This window comes from Meriones unguiculatus, chromosome 3 (assembly GCF_030254825.1).
Source record: "Meriones unguiculatus strain TT.TT164.6M chromosome 3, Bangor_MerUng_6.1, whole genome shotgun sequence".
Classification (NCBI taxonomy): Eukaryota; Metazoa; Chordata; class Mammalia; order Rodentia; family Muridae; genus Meriones; species Meriones unguiculatus.
The window spans coordinates 120,049,928-120,072,241 of NC_083351.1; positions in this window are offsets into that span (position 1 = coordinate 120,049,928).

Below are 22,314 nucleotides of genomic sequence, written 5' to 3' on the forward strand. Positions count from 1 at the left end.
GCCTGGAATAGAACAAGTTTCAGGTAAAGAAATGTTTAGGTGCAGGCATGGTGGCACACGGCTTTAATCCCAGCACTCAGGAGACAGAGACATGCAGATCTCTGAGTTCTATTCAGTGCTGTTCAGGAAGATCAGCTGAGTCAGTGAGTTGAGTTTGTGGCAGTTCAGTTCATGGAATTCAGAGGCAGTTTTACCAGGAGAGTTTTACAGAGACAGATTGAAGAAAGAACAAACTAGACACAAGTGAAGACAGAACATGTCAGAGAATGAGAAGGAGCCAGAAGATTAGAAAGAAGGAGCCAGAAGATTAGTACAGACTGCCAAAGTTAGTATGAGGCCAAGCAGAGAAATTCACTCAGAAGATGAGAAGCCAATTTGAATCAGTCAGCTTGGAGAGGAGTTTTGAGCCAAACAGTTAAGTTGAACCAGCCAGCCAAAGTTCAGAAAGAGCTGGAAAGGGTAAGCTTATTCAGCAGTAAGTCTCAGAGGCTGAAAACCTTGTAGGTCTAGATTAGATTGTATGGTGGCTAGAAGCTTCCAGAACTAGGCATAGGTTATAAGACAGAGGCAGTAAACCTTGGAGATGACAATTATATCAAGTGAATAAAAGTTACTGTAACCATCTTGTAAGCATAGATAGCAGTGCTCACTTTTACCCTCTAGGACAGGGATTCTCAACCTGTAGGTCGTGACCCATTTGGCAACTCTATATTATAAAAAATATTTACATTTTGATTCATAACAGATCAAAGGTCACCACAACTTTATATTAAAAGGGTTCAACTTTAAGGTTGAGGACCACTGCTCTAGGACATAGGGACAAGGTAAGGAAGTTGGAAGAGAGGAATATCCCCCAAGAAACCAAATATGGTGACAGCTTGAGGTAAAACTCTTTTTTTTTTTTTTCAATGCAGTTTATTCAGGAACCTTGAACAATCTTCTGACCCTGGGGAAAGCCAGCCCACGCTTAAATAGCCTCTGGGTAGCCAACCCCAGCCTGCCATGTGGGCAATGCAGAGAGGTCCACATACATGGAAGCAAGCCAGATCCTCAGCCTTAGCCAAATGTGGAGTTGTTCATGACAGAGAACACTCATCATCGGGAAGGTGAAAGGCGGAAACCAGCTCCATCTTTAAGGCACGGCATTATGCAGCTCTCTACAGTTCCCCATTTTTGTTTTAGATGCATCGGGCAAGAGTAGAGGTCTGATCTCTGATATTAGAAATAAATTGGGACTTTGTACTGATGTTCATTTAGGTGTCATCCACCCAAAGAGCATCAGACCCATCCAATACCTTTTTCTCAGAGGCGGGACCTGGGGCATCAACCCACATGCAATCAGACATGCTCTTCTCTGGGTCCAAAGCGGCTGACCCTGAGTGCAGTGCTTAGCCTCGCATCCTGAGCGTATCATTTTAGCTTTTTATGGTAGCCAACCATGCTTGGAGAGACCGTCCTGCTTCAATGGCTGTAAAGGCCTGAATGGTTATGGCTGCATTACACTGTTGTGAGACTCTAATCTTGCATATATACCACAGGCAAACCAAGGAGACCAACACCAGAAGGCCTGCTAACGCTCCCATGCCCACCCTTTCCTTCAGATGATTCATGGCTGCAGCAATCCATGATGATTATCCTGTGGCAGGTCCTGCGTCCACTCTTGTAGAATTTACTGTGACAATGGCCACTCTCAGCTGCTCCATCGTAGTATCGAATTCTCCAGTCCAATTACCTAAAATATAGCTAGACAATTGTTTAGACAGATTTGCAGCACAGGAAAAATTCTCATGTTGTATGCTAGTGACTCAAAGTCCAGCATACTTTCATTGACAGCCAGGTTGAGCGATTTGCCATAGGGTATCAATTTGCTACTGCACAAGGTCAATCCTCTGATTGAACACCATCAAGCCTCCTTTTAGTTGAGCATTAATTTCTTTTTGTACATATAAGGCATGAGCTACATTGGCTAAAAGATTATTCAGGGTCTGAGCAGTCTGCCCAGTATGACTCATAGCTAATGCCGCGGTGGTAGCTCCAACAGCCGCCAATGAGATGGCAGTAACAATGGCAGCTGTAGTTCCAAGATCCCTTTTCTGTCTGAAGAGAGTCATAGCGTGAGGAGCATCCACGGGCACAGGCACCCAGCGAGGCATGCGAGTAACCAGGGCATACCTAAATTCACTAGCATTCCAGCATTGGGCTAAAAAGCAAGTATCATCACCACAATTACTTGGCTCTATCTGGCTAATAATGAATAAAAATGGGGGATATAAACAAACAGGTATGGGCTTTTAGGAAATATTATGAGAAGCCTTAACCCCTCGTTGGAACATCCTGCGTCAGTTCTAGAACTAGCAGTGGTGGTGTCCGAGGTCTGAGTAGGTTCAGGAGACCATTGCCCCCAGGGGCGAGACGTGCTCCATGTAAACTGACTAACTCCATGTTTTCCTCCACTTTTGAAAGTCATTTAAGGTTCTTAAGTTATTTTTTCCTTTTTTTTAAAATTTTTCATCAATTACACTTTATTCATTCTGCATCCCCCATAAGCCCCTCCCTCCTCTCCTCCCTATCCCACCCTCTCCCCTCCCTCTACATGCATGCCACTCCCCAAGTCCACTGATAGGGGAGGTTCCCCTCTCCTTTCTGATCTTAGTCCACCAGTTCACATCAAAAGTGGCTGCATTGTCCTCTACTATGGCCTTGTAATGCTGCTCCCCCCCAGGGGAGGTGATCAAAGAGCAGGCCAATCAGATTATGTCAGAGGCAGTCCCTCTTCACATTACTATGTAACTCAATTGGACTCTGAATTGCCCTGGGCTACATCTGTGCAGGGGTTCTGGGTTATCTCTATGAATAGACCTTGGATGGAGTATGAGTCTCTGGGAAGTTCCCTGTGTTCAAATTTTCTTGTTCTGTTGCTCTCCTTGTGGAGACCCTGTCCTCTCCAGCTCTTACTATTTCCCAGTTCTTACATAAAATTCCATTCACTCTGCCCAACAGTTGCCCATCAGGCTCAGCATCTGCTTTGATAGTCTGTAAGGCAGAGGCTTTCAGAGGCCCTCTGTGGTAGGTTCCTAGGTTGTTTCCTGTTTTCTTCTTCTTCTGATGTCCATCCTCTTTGCCTTTCCGGATGGGATTGGACATTTTAGTTAGGGTCCTCTCTATTGCTTAGTTTCTTTATATGTACAGGTTTTAGTGGGTTTGTCCTATGTTGTATGTCTATATGAGTGAGTATATACCATGTGTGTCTTTTTGCTTATGGGACAACTCACTCAGGGTGATCCTTTCCCGATCCCACCATTTACCTGCAAATTTCATGATTTCCTTATTTTTCATTGCTGAGTAATATTCCATTGTGTAGATGTACCACAATTTCTGCATCCATTCTTCAGTTGAGGGGCATCTGGGTTGTTTCCAGCTTCTGGCTATTACAAATAAAGCTGCTACAAACATGGTTGAGCAAATTTCCTTTTAGTGTGCTTGAGCCTCCTTTGGATATATGCCTAGGAGTGGTATGGCTGGATCTTGGGAAAGCACTATTCCTAGTTGTCTGAGAAAACGCCAGATTGATTTCCAGAGTGGTTGTACAAGTTTACATTCACACCAACAGTGGAGAAGGGTTCCTCTTTCTCCACAACCTCTCCAGCATGTGTTGTCACTTGAGTTTTTGATTTTGGTCATTCTCATGGGTGTAAGGTGAAATCTCAGGGTTGTTTTGATTTGCATTTTCCTAATGGCTAGTGAGGTTGAGCATTTATTTAAGTGCTTCTCTGACATTCGGTATTCCTCTACAGAGAATTCTCTGTTTAGCTCTCTTCCCCATTTTTTAAGTGGATTACTTGGTTTGCTGCTTTTCAGCTTCTTTAGTTCTTTATATATACTGGATATGAGTCCTCTGTCAGATAAAGGGTTGGTGAAGATTCTTTCCCAATCTGTAGGTGGTCGCTTTGTTTTGATGACGGTGTCCTTTGCTTTACAGAAGCTTTTCAGTTTCATGAGGTCCCATTTATTGATTGTTGCTCTTAGAGCCTGTGCTGTTGGTGTTCTGTTCAGGAATTTTTCCCCTGTACCAATGAGTTCTAGGGTATTCCCCACTTTTTTTTCAAGCCGATTTAATGTGTCTGGTTTTATGTTGAGGTCTTTGATCCACTTGGACTTCAGTTTTGTGCAGGGTGATAAGTATGGATCTATTTTCATTTTTCTACATGTAGACATCCAGTTGGACCAGCACCATTTGTTGAAGATGCTATCTTTTTTCCATTGTATGGTTTTGGCCTCTTTGTCAAATACCGGTGTCCATAAGTGTGTGGGTTTATTTCTGGGTCCTCTGTTCGGTTCCATTGATCCACCATTCTGTTTCTATGCCAGTACCATGCAGTTTTTAAAACTGTTGCTCTATAGTACAACTTAATATCAGGGATGGAGATACCTCCAGAAGATTTTTTTTTTTTGTTGTAGAGGATCGTTTTAGCAATTCTGGGTTTCTTGTTATTCCATATGAAGTTGAGAATTTTTCTTTCCAGGTCTGTAAAGAATTGTGTTGGTAATTTGATGGGCATTGCATTGAATCTGTAGATTGCTTTTGGTAAGATGGCCATTTTTACTATGTTAATCCTGCCAAGCCATGAGCATGGGAGATCTTTCCATCTTCTCATATCTTCTTCTAGTTCTTTCCTCAGAGATTTGAAATTTTTTTCATACAACTCTTTGACTTCCTTGGTTAGGGTTACTCCAAGGTACCTTATGTCATTTGTGGCTATTGTGAAGGGTGTTGTTTCCCTAATTTCTTTCTCAGCCCTTTTGTCTTTTGTATACAGGAAGGCTACTGATTTTTTTGAGTTAATTTTGTATCCGGCCACTTTGCTGAAGGTGTTTATCAGCTGTAGGATTTCCCTGGTAGAATTTTTGGGGTCACTCACATATACTATCATATCATCTGCAAATAGTGATAATTTGACTTCTTCCTTTCCAATTTGTATCCCCTTGATCTCCTTCAACTGTCTTATTGCGCTAGCAAGGACTTCCAGAACTATGTTGTAGAGATATGGAGAGAGTTGGCAGCCTTGTTTGGTCCCTGATTTCAGTGCGATTGATTTAAGTTTCTCTCCGTTCAGTTTGATGTTGGCTATAGGTTTGCTGTATATTGCCTTTACTATGTTTAGATATGTGCTTTGTATCCCTGATCTCTCCAATACTTTAAACATGAATGGATGTTGGATTTTGTCAAAGGCTTTTTCAGCATCTAGGGAGATTATCATGTGTTTTTTTTCTTTCAATTTGTTAATATGGTGGATCACATTGATGGATTTCTGTATATTAAACCACCCTTGCATACCTGGGATGAAGCCTACTTGGTCATGGTGAATGATATCTTTGATGTGTTCTTGGACTCGGTTTGCGAGTATTTTGTTGAGTATTTTTGCATCAATGTTCATAAGGGAGATTGGCCTGAAGTTCTCTTTTTTGGTTGGGTCTTTGTGAGGTTTAGGTACCAACGTGACTGTGGCTTCATAGAATGAGTTTGGTAATGTTGCTTCTGTTTCGATTTTGTGGAATAGTTTGAAGAGAACTGGAGTTAGCTCTTTTTTTGAATGTTGGGTAGAATTCTGCACTGAAACCATCAGGTCCTGGGCTTTTTTTGGATGGGAGACTTTCGATGACTGCTTCTATTTCCTTGGGGGATATCAGACTATTTAATTGATTTACCTGGTCCTCATTTAGCTTTGGTAAGTGGAATCGATCAAGAAAATTGTCCATTTCATTTAAATTTTCAAATTTTGTTCCGTATAGACTTTTGAAGTAAGTCCTAATGATTGCTTGGATTTCCTCAGTGTCTGTAGTTATGTCCCCCTTTTCATTTCTGATTTTATTGATTTGGATGGTGTCTCGCTGCCTTTTAGTTAGCTTGGCTAAGGGTTTGTCTATCTTGTTGATTTTCTCAAAGAACCAGCTCTTGGTTTCATTGATTCTTTGAATTGTTTTATTTGTTTCTAATTGATTAATTTCAGCCCTGAGTTTGATTATTTCCAGCTATCTGATCCTTCTTGGTGTGTCTGCTTCTTTTTCTAGGGTTTTTAAGTGAGCCATTAAGTTGCTTGAATGCACTGTCTCAAATTTCTTCTTGAAGGCACTTAGTGCTATGAACTTTCCTCTTAGCACTGCTTTCATTGTGTCCCACAAGTTTGGGTATGTTGTGTCTTCATTTTCATTGAGTTCTAGGAAGATTTTAATTTCTTTCTTTATTTCTTCCCTGACCCAGCTGTCTTTTAGTAGCAATTTGTTCAGTTTCAATGTATGTGTAGGCTTTTTGCTATTTCTGTTGTTACCGAGGTCCAGCTTTATTCCATGGTGATCAGACAGGATACAAGGGATTATTTCAATCTTCTTGTATTTATTGAGGCTTGCTTTGTGACCAACTATGTGGTCTATTTTGGAGAATGTTCCATGAGGTACTGAGAAGAAGGTAAATTCTTTTGTGTTTGGGTGTAAGGTTCTGTAAATGTCTGTTAGGCCCATTTGATTCATGACCTCTGTTAGAGATATTGTTTCTTTGTTTAATTTCTGTTTAGTTGACCTGTCCTTTATTGAGAGTGGGGTGTTGAAGTCTCCCACTATTAGTATGTGGGGATCTATATGTGGTTTAAGTTTTATCAATGTTTCTTTCACAAATGTGGGTGCCCTTGTATTTGGGGCATAGATGTTCAGGATTGTGATGTCTTCTTGGTGGAATTTTCCCTTGATGAGTATGAAGTGTCCTTCCCCTTCTCTTTTGATTAATTTTGGTTGAAAGACTATTTTATCAGATATTAGAATGGCTACTCCTGCTTGCTTCTTGTGTCCATTTGCTTGAAAAGCCATCTTCCATCCCTTTACCCTTAGGTAATGTCTATCTTTGTGACTTAGGTGTGTTTCTTGTATACAACAGATTGCTGGGTTTTGTTTACGCATCCATTCTGTTAGTCTGTGTCTTTTTATTGGAGAATTACGTCCATTGATATTGAGAGAGAGTAATGACCAGTGGCTATTAGGTCCTTTGAATTTGATGTTGGCTGTGGTCATACGGTTGTATGCTTGGTTGCTTTTTGTTTTACTGTAGTGGGGTTATTTATTTCCTGTGTTTTCTTGAATGTAGCTAGCTTTCTTGGGTTGTATTTTCCCTTCCAGTGTCTTCTGTAATGCTGGATTTGTTTGTAGGTATTGTTGAAATTTGTTTTTGTCATTGAATATCTTGTTTTCTCCGTGTATGAGGACTGAGAGTTTTGCAGGGTATAGTAGCCTGGGCTGACATCTGTGTTCTCTTAGGGTCTGCATGATATCTGTCCAGGCCCTTCTGGGCCTTGGTGCAGGGAATCTTCTTTTTCCTCTATTCCTATTATTCTTAGGTTTTGTCTTTTTATGTTGTCTTGAATTTCTTGGACGGTCTGTGTCAGGAATTTTTTAGATTTAACTTTTCTTTGACAGATACATCTATTTCTTCCATTGTATCTTCCACACCTGAGATTCTTTCTTCCATTTCTTGTAGCCTATTGGTTATGCTAACCTCTGTAGTTCCTGCTTTCTTCCCTAAGTTCTTTCTCTCCACAATTTCTTCCATTTGTGTTTTTTTTAACTTTTCCAATTCAATCTTCAGGTCTTGAGCTATTTTGTTGGTTTCCTTACCCTGTCTGACTGTATTTTCATGTTTTTCCGTCAATTCCTTCAGCTGTTTGTTTGAACAATCCACTGTTTCTTTTATTTCATTCAGTGATTTAAGCACTCCCTCTCTAAAGGCCACATATTTTTTGGCTGCAGCTTCTTCTATTTCTTTTAGTATTTTATTTGTTTCCTCTGTTATCATCTTCTTGAGCATAGATGTTAGGTCGTCTCCTTGAATTTTATTTATGCTGGGGTGTCTAGGGCTATTTGCCCCTGGATAACTGGGTTCTGGAGATGCCATATTGCTCTGGCTTTTGTTGGTTGAACTTTTATGCTGTCCTCTACCCATTGGGCTATCTTAGTTGTTTGAATTTATTTTCTGCTTGTTCCTGCACTGCTGTAGTGGAGAGAATCCCTTTGGCAGGAAGATGGTTTTTCCTCAAGGAAGCCTTCCCAGCTTTTTGGGTATAGTCCCTGGATGTCTGGTGTTTTTCAGGAGTTGCTACAGCTCACCTCAGGCATAGAGACCTGGGTGGTAACTGTGGTTCTGATTAGTCAAGAGGGCTCTCCTCTCACTGGGAGAAGTCCTGGAGGCAGCTGCCCTCCTTCTGGGTTTCTTGCTGTAAATTTAGTGATCAGCTGCTGTAACCTGTGTGTCCCGTGATTTGGTCAGTTTTGTTAGGGATAACTGGTTGCCCCTTGGAGCAGTATCTGGGGGTTGATCTCAGGGTTCCCGGTCTTTTGTAGGTCTGAGGTTGGGGCTCTGTGCCCCAGAACCCAAGAGGTAATCTGTGGTGGATGAGTACTGCTCTGGTGTCTTGAGGCACTCAGTTCTGTCTGTAAGGAGTAGTTGGTACAAAGCAGGCCTCTGGGCTGGCGGAGCGTGTGCCCACCTGCTAGTCTGCGGAAGCTGAGTTTCCAATCACTCTGTGCTCCCTGTTTGGGCCCAGATCTGTGATGGCTGGCCATACTCACCTGTTTGTGATCTGCAGTCTGCTAGACTTTCCCTAGGTGACCCCAGCAGCACGGTTTCTTCTTTCTCTGTGGGGTCCTCTCTGGACAGGGGTTCCCAGTCCCTGTTGTACTGGGGCGCACAGCTTGTCTGTACAGCTGAGCTGAGCGCGCAGATCTCTGTGCGGCAGGAATTCGGCTGTGATGGCGGCAGAGACCTTCCGGGGAAAGACTGGGTGACCCGCAATCAGACCCACAACCTTGCTTCCCCGTGGGGTCCCCCCGCGACTGGGACTCCCAGTCTCAGGTACCCTTGTGCCCAGGGATCATCAGCCTGGGAAAGTGATTGGGACACGCCCGCTTGCGGCTCCAGCCCGGAGATCCAAAGCCCGCGTTACCCGGGATTTCTTCCGGGTTCTGGCTGGGTAGCCGTGAGTGGACCCAACCGATTCCCACGCCGTGGGAGCCTCCCCTCACCTGGGAAACACAATCATGTAGTTTCAGGGCCCCGAGTTCAGTCTCCTGGTCTCTGCATGTAGAGTGCTGTCCTGCTTCTCAGACGCGGTGTTCTCCCGGCGCTGCCATCTTGGCTCCCCCGAGATAAAACTCTTACCTTTACAGCTGCAAAGACTAACTTCTACTGTTTGGGGCAATTGGTCTTCTACATTTTGTTATAGCAACTTGAGCTGTCTCAGCCAGTACAGTACAGTGATTCTAAAATCCAAGAACCTCTTAGACCTCCCCCCACCCCTGAGAGAGGAGCAGCCTTGCTAGGCCTCAGAGGAGGACAATGTAGCCAGCCCTGAAGAGACCTGATAAGCTAGGATCCAATGGAGGGGGAGAAGGACCTCCCCCATCAGTGGACTTGAAGAGGGGCAGGGAAGAGATGAGGGAGGGAGGGTAGGATTCTGAGAGAATGACGGAGGGGGCTACAGCTGGGATACAAAGTAAATAAACTGTAATTAATATTAAAAAAATTAAAAATATGTAATTAAAAAAATAAAATAAAATCCAAGGACCCTCAACTGAGAACATCAGGAACAGAAGAAAAGACACAAACCCTAGAAGATACGAGGAGGGAAAGAGAAAGAAAGAGGGATCCCAGCGAATCAGGACAGGGTGCCTGGATAGACCTGTTTTAAGGGGTAGGAGATTACAGCACTAGGAACTGAACAAACAGCTATGAGTGACTGCCCAGAAAACTGTGTTAACAGTTTGTCCTTCAACATGGGACAAAGGCAGAAAGCAGGTTGGTTCCATCATGAACACACGACTCCATCATCTATATAATCTACCTTCTTCTCCAAAGTCACTTCCTTCACCCTGTTCTGGTCTTAAAGGACAATCTGTGAATTTCATCAGCCAGCTTCTCTGCTGTTTCCTGATTATCTTAGTGTAGCCATTTGGAAATACATATGGCGTGAGAAATGCTAGGAAAGAAAAGTGTGAGTTGGGGTGTTCACACCCCTGTCTTCTGTCCAAAGAAGCTAAGCAAGGTGTCTGCAGCAGAAAGAAGGACACCATTCATGCAAGGCAGCTCTCTCCATGTATCTGCCCAGTGGAGCTCAGGACTGCACTTGGCAAGTCTTCAGACCATTTCAACCTCTTGTTAGTTTCTTTAAATTATGCTAACATAAATCACCTCAAACTACAAAGCATATATGGGTATCTGATATAGTTAGTAAATATTATCTCTGGTTGACCTCACCAGCAACCAAAATCCAAATTACATGGACCAGACTTATTTGTAACACATTACTACAGAAATAAAGTACCTTCATAGTAGTTCCATAATACCAAAACAGAAACAAACCTATTTTCCATTTTCATCACATAAATGTTATATGTATATATATATATATATGTTAATTTGGTTAATAACTATATTACACCTATTCAAAAACACGTTCCTAATGAGAATATATTTCTAAAAATCGCTGGGCAGTGATGGTTATGATCGAAGCATTATAATCTCTGAATTTCCTGGAACTATTGTTCCCATTCATAAAATACATCGTTTCATCTAGGCTGCTAAGCCTTGTGATACTTATATACCTTTATCTCCTTGATAGCATTAAAATTCATTATATGCTAAAGCACTTACTGGATTGAGTCAGAACTCAAGGTCAAAAATATTTTTGAAACATAGCATTAAGCAAATTTATATATATTTTATTACTGTAAGACTTCCCAGCACCTACAGTGAGCTGTGCTCCCCAGCGCTGTAAATCTCGGGGAGAGTTTGCGTTGCTCTCTACTGCTTTCCAGATACACTTAACAGCAGAACTTTTGATTGTTTTCATAAAATACCTATTAACATCTCTCTCGCAAGAGCGGGGATTTGGCAGAAGTCTGAGAAATAGCACATGAGTGAGTAATGGCTCTCAGAATACACATTCCAGGCACCCCCCGGGCTCCTGGCAATTTGAGGGCAGAGGCTGTATCTCTGCCATCACTTTACACCCTGCAGCTCCTTCCATCTAAAGCAAGTTCCCTTGTGATTCTCTATCACATCCTCCACTTACTCATTCTTAGCACTCATCAACATCCACAATATTATCTGTATTTATTTACCCTATGCCGTGTTCCCTGCTGGGCTTATGGAAGCACCATGCAGGCAGAGACCTTGTCTGTTTTGTACGCTGTTGTCTCCCCAGCACCACAGGAGGGCTTGGCATTCAGTAAATATTTGAAAGAAGTTGGACTCGTGGAACAGAGATGGTCAATATTTCATCAGCTTGATATACCTCAGCACATGTGCATCTGTATGTGGGCTGATTCTCTCAAACCGCCCGTCTCCTCACTAAATTGAGATGCACTGCTTCATTTGTATAAATGTGCAGAGGGTACTATCACATTGCTAATGTTTGTCCTTCTGGCTTCAAATATACTTTAATGCAAAAATATTTCGATTATTTTGTTTTGACTTGTATTTCTTAGGTTATCAGTGAAGCAAAACTATTCATTTAGCCATTTGTATCTCTTTGAGATCTTGCCTATTTTTGTACTTCTTATTGACTTGAGAAACTATTAAAGCTTGAGTACTTTGGGGATTAAAAAAATATTTCAATTATGTATTGCATCTACTATATTATATGGGATATTTTTAGAGGAAGTAAGGTACAAACAAATCATCATGATATGTCCTATGTAAATTGCGTCATTATATAGGTCATAATACATTGTTCATACATGTGCACAAATGCTAATGATAAGGTCAATGAAAGAGCTTAGATGAAGGGATAGGAGGGCGGGAAGCAGAAGTGGAATATTTATATATTAATATTAGATTTTGATTTTGTTAATCTCTACTAATAGTTCTTTGTAAAGACAGTCATAGTAACCACTGATTAGAGGTTGTTTCAGAACTGAGGAATGTTGCTCTACTACACGTCATACACATTTGCATATTTTAAAGCAAAAAGAAGTCCTAGAAGCAAGTAGGTACTGGTTCAAATTGAGCAACCTTGCAAGTATCACATTGGCAACCAAATAACAAGGTCATACTTGTCAAAAATGTTGTCTTTAAAATGCTACTAAACAAATTATTCTAATGAAAACATTGATTTAGTCTACTCAAAAGAGAAGAAAATTGTCAATGGATTTCTCACTCGAAGAGGGTTACAGAGCAATGCTACTCTGAGGTTTCTCTTTATACATGGTAAGGTGTTCACATACAATAACCTCATAAGATATACTTGTTCCAGAGGACTTAAATATTTAAAGTTTCAGGATAGAGCTAATTGGACCCAAGACTAAGGATTTCTCCTCCTCCTCCTCCTCCTCCTTCAGTTTTCTATTCACCAATTAATGAATATATAAGTGTATTGGGTTTTTCTTTTCAAGATTTATTTTTACATATTGTTTCTGTAAGTGGATTCCACATGTATACAGATACTTATGGAGGCCAGGAGTTTGATCCCATGAGTAGGAAGTACAAGCAATTATGATCCATCTAGTGTACATGCTAGGAATGAAGTATTCCAAGGCTCTGCCATCTCTAACATCTTGGGGTCTCCAGTGGAATTTAGGCTTCTCTTCATAGCTTTACAAAATGGCCTTTCTGGACCCTCATGCAGGGACACCCCTGACACACAGTTGGACTCGGCTTCATACCTTAATCGCAGAGGAAGATTCCACAACCCTTTTCTTGTATTCTTGACTCTAAAGCTAGAGCCATGTGGTAGAAGCTACTAAGTTTTTGCTTGTTAGGCTATAACTTGGTTCCTTGTTCAAGTACATTTTCCTTAGCTTTCTGAGTTAGGTGGTTTCCGTCACTGAGTAAGATTTTCTGTAATTACTTTTCACAAGTTGGAAGGTTAGCTGGATCAGGTCTTGCCCTGGGGTAACCACTCCTGTTATTCCATGTAGTTTCAAACTTTTCTTTAACATTTTTACAACTTTTTAAAGGAGCTTTTCTAAACTCCTTACACACTGGACTTAGTACCATTAAATTTTCTGGTGCTACTTTTCTCCTCAAACTGAACATTTTGTAATTTTCATTTTAGAGCTGCATAAGAGTGACTTCTAATAACCACATGAAAGAGTCAATACTAGGCTGTCTGGAAATCTTCTCTGACAACAATGTCAATCCAAAACTCTTAGATTTAATTTCAGGAAGATTTTTTTTTGAACAAGAGCAGAAAGAAGCCACATTCTTCACCAAAATATTACAAGAATAGTCTTTAGACCACTTGTTAATATTCTTCTGCTCTGAAGAATGGACCCTCACATTCCACATAACCCTCAGTACAACCGCCTTCTATGTCCCTATGAGGATGGCCCATTAAGGCCCACTTAACGCATCTAACAGTTTTTCTAGTTCAGAGTCCACAAATCTTCCATATTTCTCCAAACAAAAGTATGATCAGGCCTATCACAACAAAACCCTATTCCTGGTACCAACTGTTTTCTCGATCTCTGTTTTTCAATTGATGTGAAGAGACACCACAACTAAGTTAACTCCTAAAAAAGAAAGCATTTAATCAGGATTGGCTTACAATTTCTGAGGTTTAGTTCATTATCATTAGGGCAGGGAGTGAGGCAGCGTATAGAAAGATATGGTGGTAAAAAAGTAGATGAGACTTTTATATTTGAACATGGAGGCAGCTTTAAGAGAAAGCTACTGGACCCAATTCTGGCTTTTGCTGTCTCAAAACCTACGCTCAGTGGCACATTTCTTCTAGTAAGACCACATTTACTCCAACAAGACCACATCTCCTAATCCCTCTCAAATAGTACCACTTCCTAATGCCCAAGCATTCAAATTTATGGACCTATATGGGCCATTCTTATTCATCCCATCATCTCCCATATAAAAATTAGAAAACCAGGAAAGGCCTGAGAACTGGAAGAGGTAATCATGAAACTCCTGCAGTCTGAAAGCCAAGTAACCAGAAACCTCAGTGTCTTAGGCTGGATGGATGTACAGTATAAGGACTGGACTCTAATTGAGCCCTCAGCAATCTGGGTAGCAGCTACTCACATTACCAAGAGTCCATTTACTGATTCAAATGCTATTTTCTTGCAGAAACAACTTTAGAGACACACCTAGAAATAATGTTTGCCTGCTGTCTAATCATTCTTTACACCTACAAAGGTGACACATAAGATTAACTGTCACATGCTTGTTCATGTTAAAGCACTTCTTTTTTTCTATGCAAGTACAACAGGAAAAATGATCAATTTGAATATATCAAACATTCTACATAGGAGATGAAATTCTAAAAGGTCAAATGCTATGTCCATTGACCATGCTGAAAATTTTCAAAATAGCTTTATGGTTGAGTCACAGATCTAAGAGCTTTTCAAAGATACAGACAGTAACAGACAGACTATGAGTAGTGATGAATTGCTCTCCTAACAACATACCCAAGCCAAAGGGACATCGTAGGCCCTTCAAAGGCACAGCAACTTGGAAATTTGACTTGGCTTCCTGTCCTGGTCTCATCAGACTCGGGAAAAGCTTTAAGCTCCTTTATGCAGTAAGGTCATTTGAAAATGAAGCGGGCCACTGTTGGCCAAGATTCTTGGCATGTCTTTGCTATAATCAGTGCTACTATATAAGGAATGATCAGAAGCTTGTTTCTGGGGAAGGAAACAGTGCATTGTGCTACCCAAAGAATGAAGAGAAATACAAGATCACCTTCCTACAGATGTCTTGGAATTTGCCACACTAAAACTAAGCAAATTTAATCTGTTCCCGTTGACCTACCTCACTGTGATTGAGAATCCATGCATGTTTCTTACCACTTGATGCTCATCTCATACTTCAAAACCATGTTCCTCCTACCATTGAAGTGAAATCCCAACATAGTCATACATTTCTTACACACAACAAAACAAAATCAGCAATGAACTTGTATAATTACAAAGAACCTAACAAAAATGTGATGTTAGACAATTTTCAAAAACAAGGTCCCTAAACTATAAGCCTGCACATTGTAAAATTCAGCTACAGATAAGTAAATGCTTAGGAGAAAATGTTTGTGCTGTTAAGTATTTTCATATCCCAATCAATAATAAATAGACCTAATTGAATTTGGCCTAAACTAATGTAGATTTTATGAATTCTGTGAGATATCCTGTTTGACAGATACTATCATGTGTTCTTGTTCATTCAAATGCCAATCAATTGAAACTGTGACCCCCATATATAGTTACCTTCTAAATTATCTGAACAGGGTTGTATATTCTTAATAAAATTTGATATTTTAAATTAATTTATTAATGACTTTAAGGCATTTTGGAAAAATTAAAAGTTTTATATCCTGCTTCCTTTTTATACTATTGAAATAAATGTCATTTTTTTTATAAGGAGAAGTAAAATAAATAAATAAATAAATAAAATAAAGTAGGCCAAGTAGCAGTAGGCATCCTGGTTCTTAGATAAGGATTCCAGATGCCCTGGGTTTTGACAGACTGCACTTGTGTAGGATTTGCTTATTCTTGACCTCAGCTGTTCTCTGTAGACACTCATAGGCAAAGATTTGAAAGTCTCAAGTGGAAATTCTATCCGAAAGCAATGTCAAAAGATCTGTGTGAAGCTTTGTAAATGGTCATGTTAACATTTCAGCTTATAAAGGAATTAGTGATTCACCTACCACGAACTTCAGTTTGCAATTTCTTTAAAATAGTGTAACACCGGAAGTCTCCCTGCAGTTGGCAAGGTCTTTTTAAAAGCTGTATATAAAAGCCAATCATAGGCCAGTCTCCTGCAGTAAGAAATTATGGCTAACTTTACCAGGGTTTTGTTAGAACAACGTTTTACTTTTTACTCACATAAATAGGAAAAGCCGATATAATGTTGAATATCTAGGGCTATAATGTTAATACCACCACAGCAGGAGACAACTCTTTGTTGATATGGCAAATGCATGCCTTGGAAATTTGCTGATACCAAGAGCCTATGTAAATATGTGCAAATCCCTTCATTCCATGGCAACAGCTGGTGCTTATGTAGCATTTGGGTATGCATGAAATAGATTTTGGTTTCTACCAAAACCTGTTCTGTCAAGTAAAGGAGTGTTCCATGCTTATGTAAAACTTTGAAGTTTCTCTGCAAACATCCAGTAAACTATAAGAAAGAAAGTTTTATTGCTACACTGGCTGCCCTGTTTATCGTCAGGAACACAGAGAAAGAATGGAGCACACAATGTCCCAATAACAGCAGAAACTTGGTTGCTTACTTTGTGTCACCATCCATCTGCAGAACTTTATACTTACCACTCAGTGTATAACAAAAAATCCTCATTTTTATAATGATTCACTGAAAGCTTATATAAACCTAATGTACTGATACTCCCTCTAAACATCATGTATTTTAAGAATTATAAATCAGTATTCATACACTCATTAATTCTTTCAAGTTAAATCCAGTATCACACTACATTTAGAGTACCCTATCGAGAATCACAGGATGCATGATCACTGCTTTATAAAGCAGTCCCGCATGTAAAACCATCCTCCACTAAGATATACACTTATAACCATGTATCATGAGGGAAGCATATGGAGCCGTTCAGATGACTTTGGAGCTAAGTAATTGATTGGATGCTGATACACTGAGCCAAAGATACTCATTCAAAGGTCTCCCCATACTCACACACCCTACACACATACACACTGGGCAGTTATGAATTTTGCTCCTCACTAATCTGGGGAAAAACACTTATTCTAGGAGAGACCCAATTTCTAAATTCTAAAATAACCTAGTGTGATTAGGTGATCTTTGAGTCCCTTCCTGCTGTAGAATTTTAGATTTTTTGATGGAAATGGTTCTACATAACAGATGGACCCAGCAAGATTTTTAGATGAAGCAACCTATGAAATATTGCCTGTCCATTCACAGCTGAGGACAAGGGAAAAGCAGGGTAGTTTACCAGGGTAATGAGGTCAGTGAAAAAAAAAAAAAAGAACAAAGAACTCATTTTTTGATAAAATTTTCTTTTATGGTATAATTCTGTCCTTAATACAAAGCATGCATTTGATGACACAGCCTGTTTCTATTAGGTAGTCAGATACTATTTTAAAGGTAGGGAAAAGAGCTTGGGGATTAGGAGAGAGGCATAGAGGATGTGTGCAGAAAGCAGAGGTGGGCCATGGAGCCCATTTACTGAACTCAGAAACACACAGAAAAATTTATAAGCATGGAGCATGAGTAATGAGACAGGTGAAAACTGAAGAAAATGTCGCCAGTAAAAAAGGTGCTCTCCTGCCTGCCATGCTTACATCAAATGTCTGCGCTGAACAATATTTAGATTAATAGATGGTATGGAAGAGTGCTTAGAGTTTTAATTAAGATAGGCCTAGCATTGAGAACAAGCTATTTATAAGTTATAATTTAACAGTGCCTCTATTTCTTGTCTAGAAATGGGAATAATAATTCTCATTTGAAATTTACTGCAATACATGAGAAGACAGTGACACTCAGAGGCATTTACAAACTGGGATCCCATCTGCCTTTCACTTAGAAAACTCTTAGTCAGGGAAATTAATTCATCTTCCCAGAATCCCACATCTAATTGTTGATAGAGCTAACCAACTAAATTTCTTTTAAGTTTCCATACTTCTCTCTGCCTTGCTTGTTTCATTATTTTTTTCTCTTGATTTGAGATCCCATACCTCTTAGAAAAGACCCATAATAGCAAAGGTACTAATTTCAGTCTTGACTGATGCAGATTTTCCAGATAATGGTTTATTCAGAAAATCTATTCAGTATTATTCCTGTGTGGTTTATACTCACTGACAACCAAGTTACAGGGGAAAAAATGAGTAAGTTTGATTTACTCATCCAACCTGAGACAGATAAAGCAGATACTATTCCAAAGAAAAACTAGCAGGAGCTTAGCCTTCTGTTTGCAATACAGCCATGTTATAAATGGTCTCATTTGTAGGAAAACATCTGTATTATTTACTTTTTGTTGTTGTAATAAAATATCTTGATCAAAAATGATGATGGGTAGTAAGTTAGTTAAAAAGACGGTATTTTAAATAAAGTCACCTGTTGACTACAGGAAAGATTTGCAGTAAGTAGTGACTGAGAGTAAGTCTGAATTATTAAAAATGCATTAAAATCTTGATGTTATCAAAAGTTTTTCTAATCTGATTAAATATACTCCATTTTCTATTATAAGCCCTTTCCTTCTCCAAAGAAATGTACAATGGAACAGCCAAAGTTCACTCTCACACATTCGTTAGCCTCTTACCATGCACAAGCCTGGTATTATTAATCCCATTTACCTACCAGTAGAACTATGTTGCCCAACATCACAGGGATACAAAGAACTAGAATTAGGAGTAAATAAAGCTGTCCTAGCTTCTTCTCTCCACATGACTGCCTTGCCCTATAGACATGTCTCAGCTTAGAGACAGTGTGCTGCTCTAGAGGCCAGTGTTTATGTTCAGTCCCTCCTTTGCTTAGTCAAGTATTAACCACTCTGCATAACCCAGCCCAGGATCCTAAGCTTTGATGAAGTTTGCTTTATACCAGCAGTTTTTCCCCTTAGAATCAATATAGAATTTGTTATCACATTTTGCTGTTTTAATGTATATTATTTTGTGTTAATCATTTTACTTGTATTTTCCTTTCTCCTCTGGGACAGTTAAATCCTATGGCTATGAGATTTTCACTTTAGACTGTCTCTAATGACTTTGCACAGTCCTCTTCTTGACTGTTCCCTCATCCCTTCATTGTGAAGGATATTGACATCATGTTCACATTAATTTTGATCATGAGGATAACATGCATCCTAGATGATTTGAATGACTGCACACCTCATTGATACTTACTTTTTCACAGAGTTTTATAACTTATTGAAGCAAATATAACCTCAAGACTATTTTAAATTATTCCAACATCCTAGTAGCAAATCCTATTTTTAACAATAAGCTCAATGTTGAATGACTTTATTTTAACCAGAAAAAATATATATATATGGTACTGTCAGGGGAAAACACTTAATTGTTTTTTGAAAAAAAAATGGTTTAGAGATTTTCTTTCATTGTTTGCTTGATTGGTTTTGAAAAGCAAATGAGAACATTTCGTTGCTTTTTTTATCATTACCTGATGGAAACAATGGAATTACACTGAGATTCTTTGAACATTTGAACATGCTTTTAAGTAAAAATGAATACAATCCTATTAGAATATTTTGCTTCTTATTAATTTAAACCATATGGAGTTATTAGTTCAACTCCCACAATCAGACATTAAATATTAGAAAATATCAAAAATTAAATACACAGAGGTGCATGGACCTATCACTATACCAAACCTACTTTTCAGAATTTATATTAAATGACCCAATTACTATGCTCATTTGTATAGAATTAAAAGCTACTTTTTATGCTTCCTGTTTAAAGTACTAACAAATGCATGGTCCTTCGTTGGAGTATATAATTGCATGCTTTCTCTGAGTATCAATTCTGTGCCTGAAATTAAATTCTAAATTTTAGTTTTATAGATGCCATCAAAAATTAAAGACTGTTTTAAACCTCAACATAAGGCTCTTGAAAATGTGACTTTATTGTATAACAGTGTGTTTTCCATTGGGTTGCCTATCACAACACCCATTATAAAGAGTCAATAGTGTTCATTTTGGCTGCCTTGGTGACTGTACAGTTGTTGCCTAGAAAGGGAGGCTGGGAACTGTCAACATTTTCCCTTTTATTCATGTCCAGTTAAATATTTGTCTGGTGTCGTTCTATGCCTAATTGATGTGAGTACACTGCCTGTGGGAGAATCAAATTGTACACAAGGAGAGTCTTCGTAAATAACTTTGCCAACAACTAACAGAGGTAAGATATGACATGATGATAGAAATCTGGAATGGCTACATTAATTATGCTCTAAATATGTTGTTGTATCATACAGAACTAGTATAGAGTATAATCCTGAAGGTTCATCTACAAACATATATCAATTTAAATAAATAATCTGCAGAATGAAAGTACATTGCAATTGTATATGTTCCATCACAGGATTGGACTTAAATAAACCACTAAGGTTGTCAATATTTGTGTGTAGATCAGGCATATATATTTAGGAAATGTCCTCTTAAAGTTTTTATTGCTTTGATAGTCTGTAGGGCAGAGGCTTTCAGAGGCCCTCTGTGGTAGGTTCCTAGGTTGTTTCCTGTTTTCTTCTTCTTCTGATGTCCATCCTCTTTGCCTTTCCGGATGGGGATTGGACATTTTAGTTAGGGTCCTCTCTCTTGCTTAGTTTCTTTAGATGCACAGGTTTTAGTGGGTTTGTCCTATGTTGTATGTCTATATGAGTGAGTATATACCATGTGTGTCTTTTTGCTTCTGGGACAACTCACTCAGGATGATCCTTTCCAGATCCCACCATTTACCTGCAAATATCATGATTTCCTTATTTTTCATTGCTGAGTAATATTCCATTGTGTAGATGTACCACAATTTCTGCATCCATTCTTCAGTTGAGGGGCATCTGGGTTGTTTCCAGCTTCTGGCTATTACAAATAAAGCTGCTACAAACATGGTTGAGCAAATTTCCTTTTAGTGTGCTTGAGCCTCCTTTGGATATATGCCTAGGAGTGGTATGGCTGGATCTTGGGAAAGCACTATTCCTAGTTGTCTGAGAAAACGCCAGATTGATTTCCAGAGTGGTTGTACAAGTTTACATTCCCACCAGCAGTGGAGAAGGGTTCCCCTTTCTCCACAACCTCTCCAGCATGTGTTGTCACTTGAGTTTTTGATTTTGGCCATTCTCATGGGTGTAAGGTGAAATCTCAGGGTTGTTTTGATTTGCATTTCCCTAATGGCTAGTGAGGTTGAGCATTTCTTTTAATGCTTCTCTGCCATTCGGTATTCCTCTCCAGAGAAATCTGTTTAGCTCTGTTCCCCATTTTTTAAGTGGAATACTTGGTTTGCTGCTGAGCCTGATGGGCAACTGTTGGGCAGAGTGAATGGAATTTTATGTAAGAACTGGGAAATAGTAAGAGATGGAGAGGACAGGGTCTCCACAAGGAGAGCAACAGAACAAGAAAATTTGAACACAGGGAACTTCCCAGAGACTCATACTCCATCCAAGGTCTATTCATAGAGATAACCCAGAACCCCTGCACAGATGTAGCCCAGGGCAGTTCAGAGTCCAATTGGGTTACATAGTAATGTGAAGAGGGACTGCCTCTGACATAATCTGATTGGCCTGCTCTTTGATCACCTCCCCCTGGGGGGGGAAGCAGCCTTACCAGGCCATAGTAGAGGACAATGCAGCCACTTTTGATGTGAACTGATGGACTAAGATCAGAAAGGAGAGGAGAACCTCCCCTATCAGTGGACTTGGGGAGTGGCATGCATGCAGAGGGAGGAGGGAGGGTGGGATTGAGAGGGGAGGAGGGAGGGGCTTATGGGGGGATGCAGAATGAATAAAGTGTAATTGATGAAAAATTTTAAAAAAAGGGAAAAAAATAATTTAAGAACCTTAAATGACTTTCAAAAGTGGAGGAAAACATGGAGTTAGTCAATTTACATGGAGCACGTCTCGCCCCTGGGGGCAACGGTCTCCTGAGCCTACTCAGACCTCGGACACCACCACTGCTAATTCTAGAACTGATGCAGGATGTTCCAACGAGGGGGTTAAGGCTTCCCATAATATTTCCTATAAGCCCACACCTATTTGTTTATATCCCCCATTTTTATTCATTATTAGCCAGGTAGAGCCAAGTAATTGTGGTAATGATATTTGCTTTTTTGCCCAATGCTGGAATGCTAGTAAATTTACTAGCTGGTTACTCTCATGCCTCGCTGGGTGCCTGTGCCCGTTGATGCCCCTCACGCTATGATTCTCTTCAGACAGAAAAGGGATCTTGGAATTACAGCCGCCACTGTTACTGCCATCTCATTGGCGGCTGTTGGAGCTACCACCGTGGCATTAGCCATGAGTCATACTGTGCAGACTGCTCAGACCCCGAATAATCTTTTAGCCAATGTAGCTCATGCCTTAGATGTACAAAAAGAAATTAATGCTCAACTAAAAGGAGGCTTGATGGTGTTCAATCAGAGGATTGACCTTGTGCAGTAGCAAATTGATACTCTATGGCAAATCGCTCAACCTGGCTGTCAATGAAAGTATGCTGGACTTTGAGTCACTAGCATACAACATGAGAATTTTTCCTGTGCTGCAAATCTGTCTAAACAATTGTCCAGCTATATTTTAGGTAATTGAACTGGAGAATTCGATACTACGATGGAGCAGCTGAG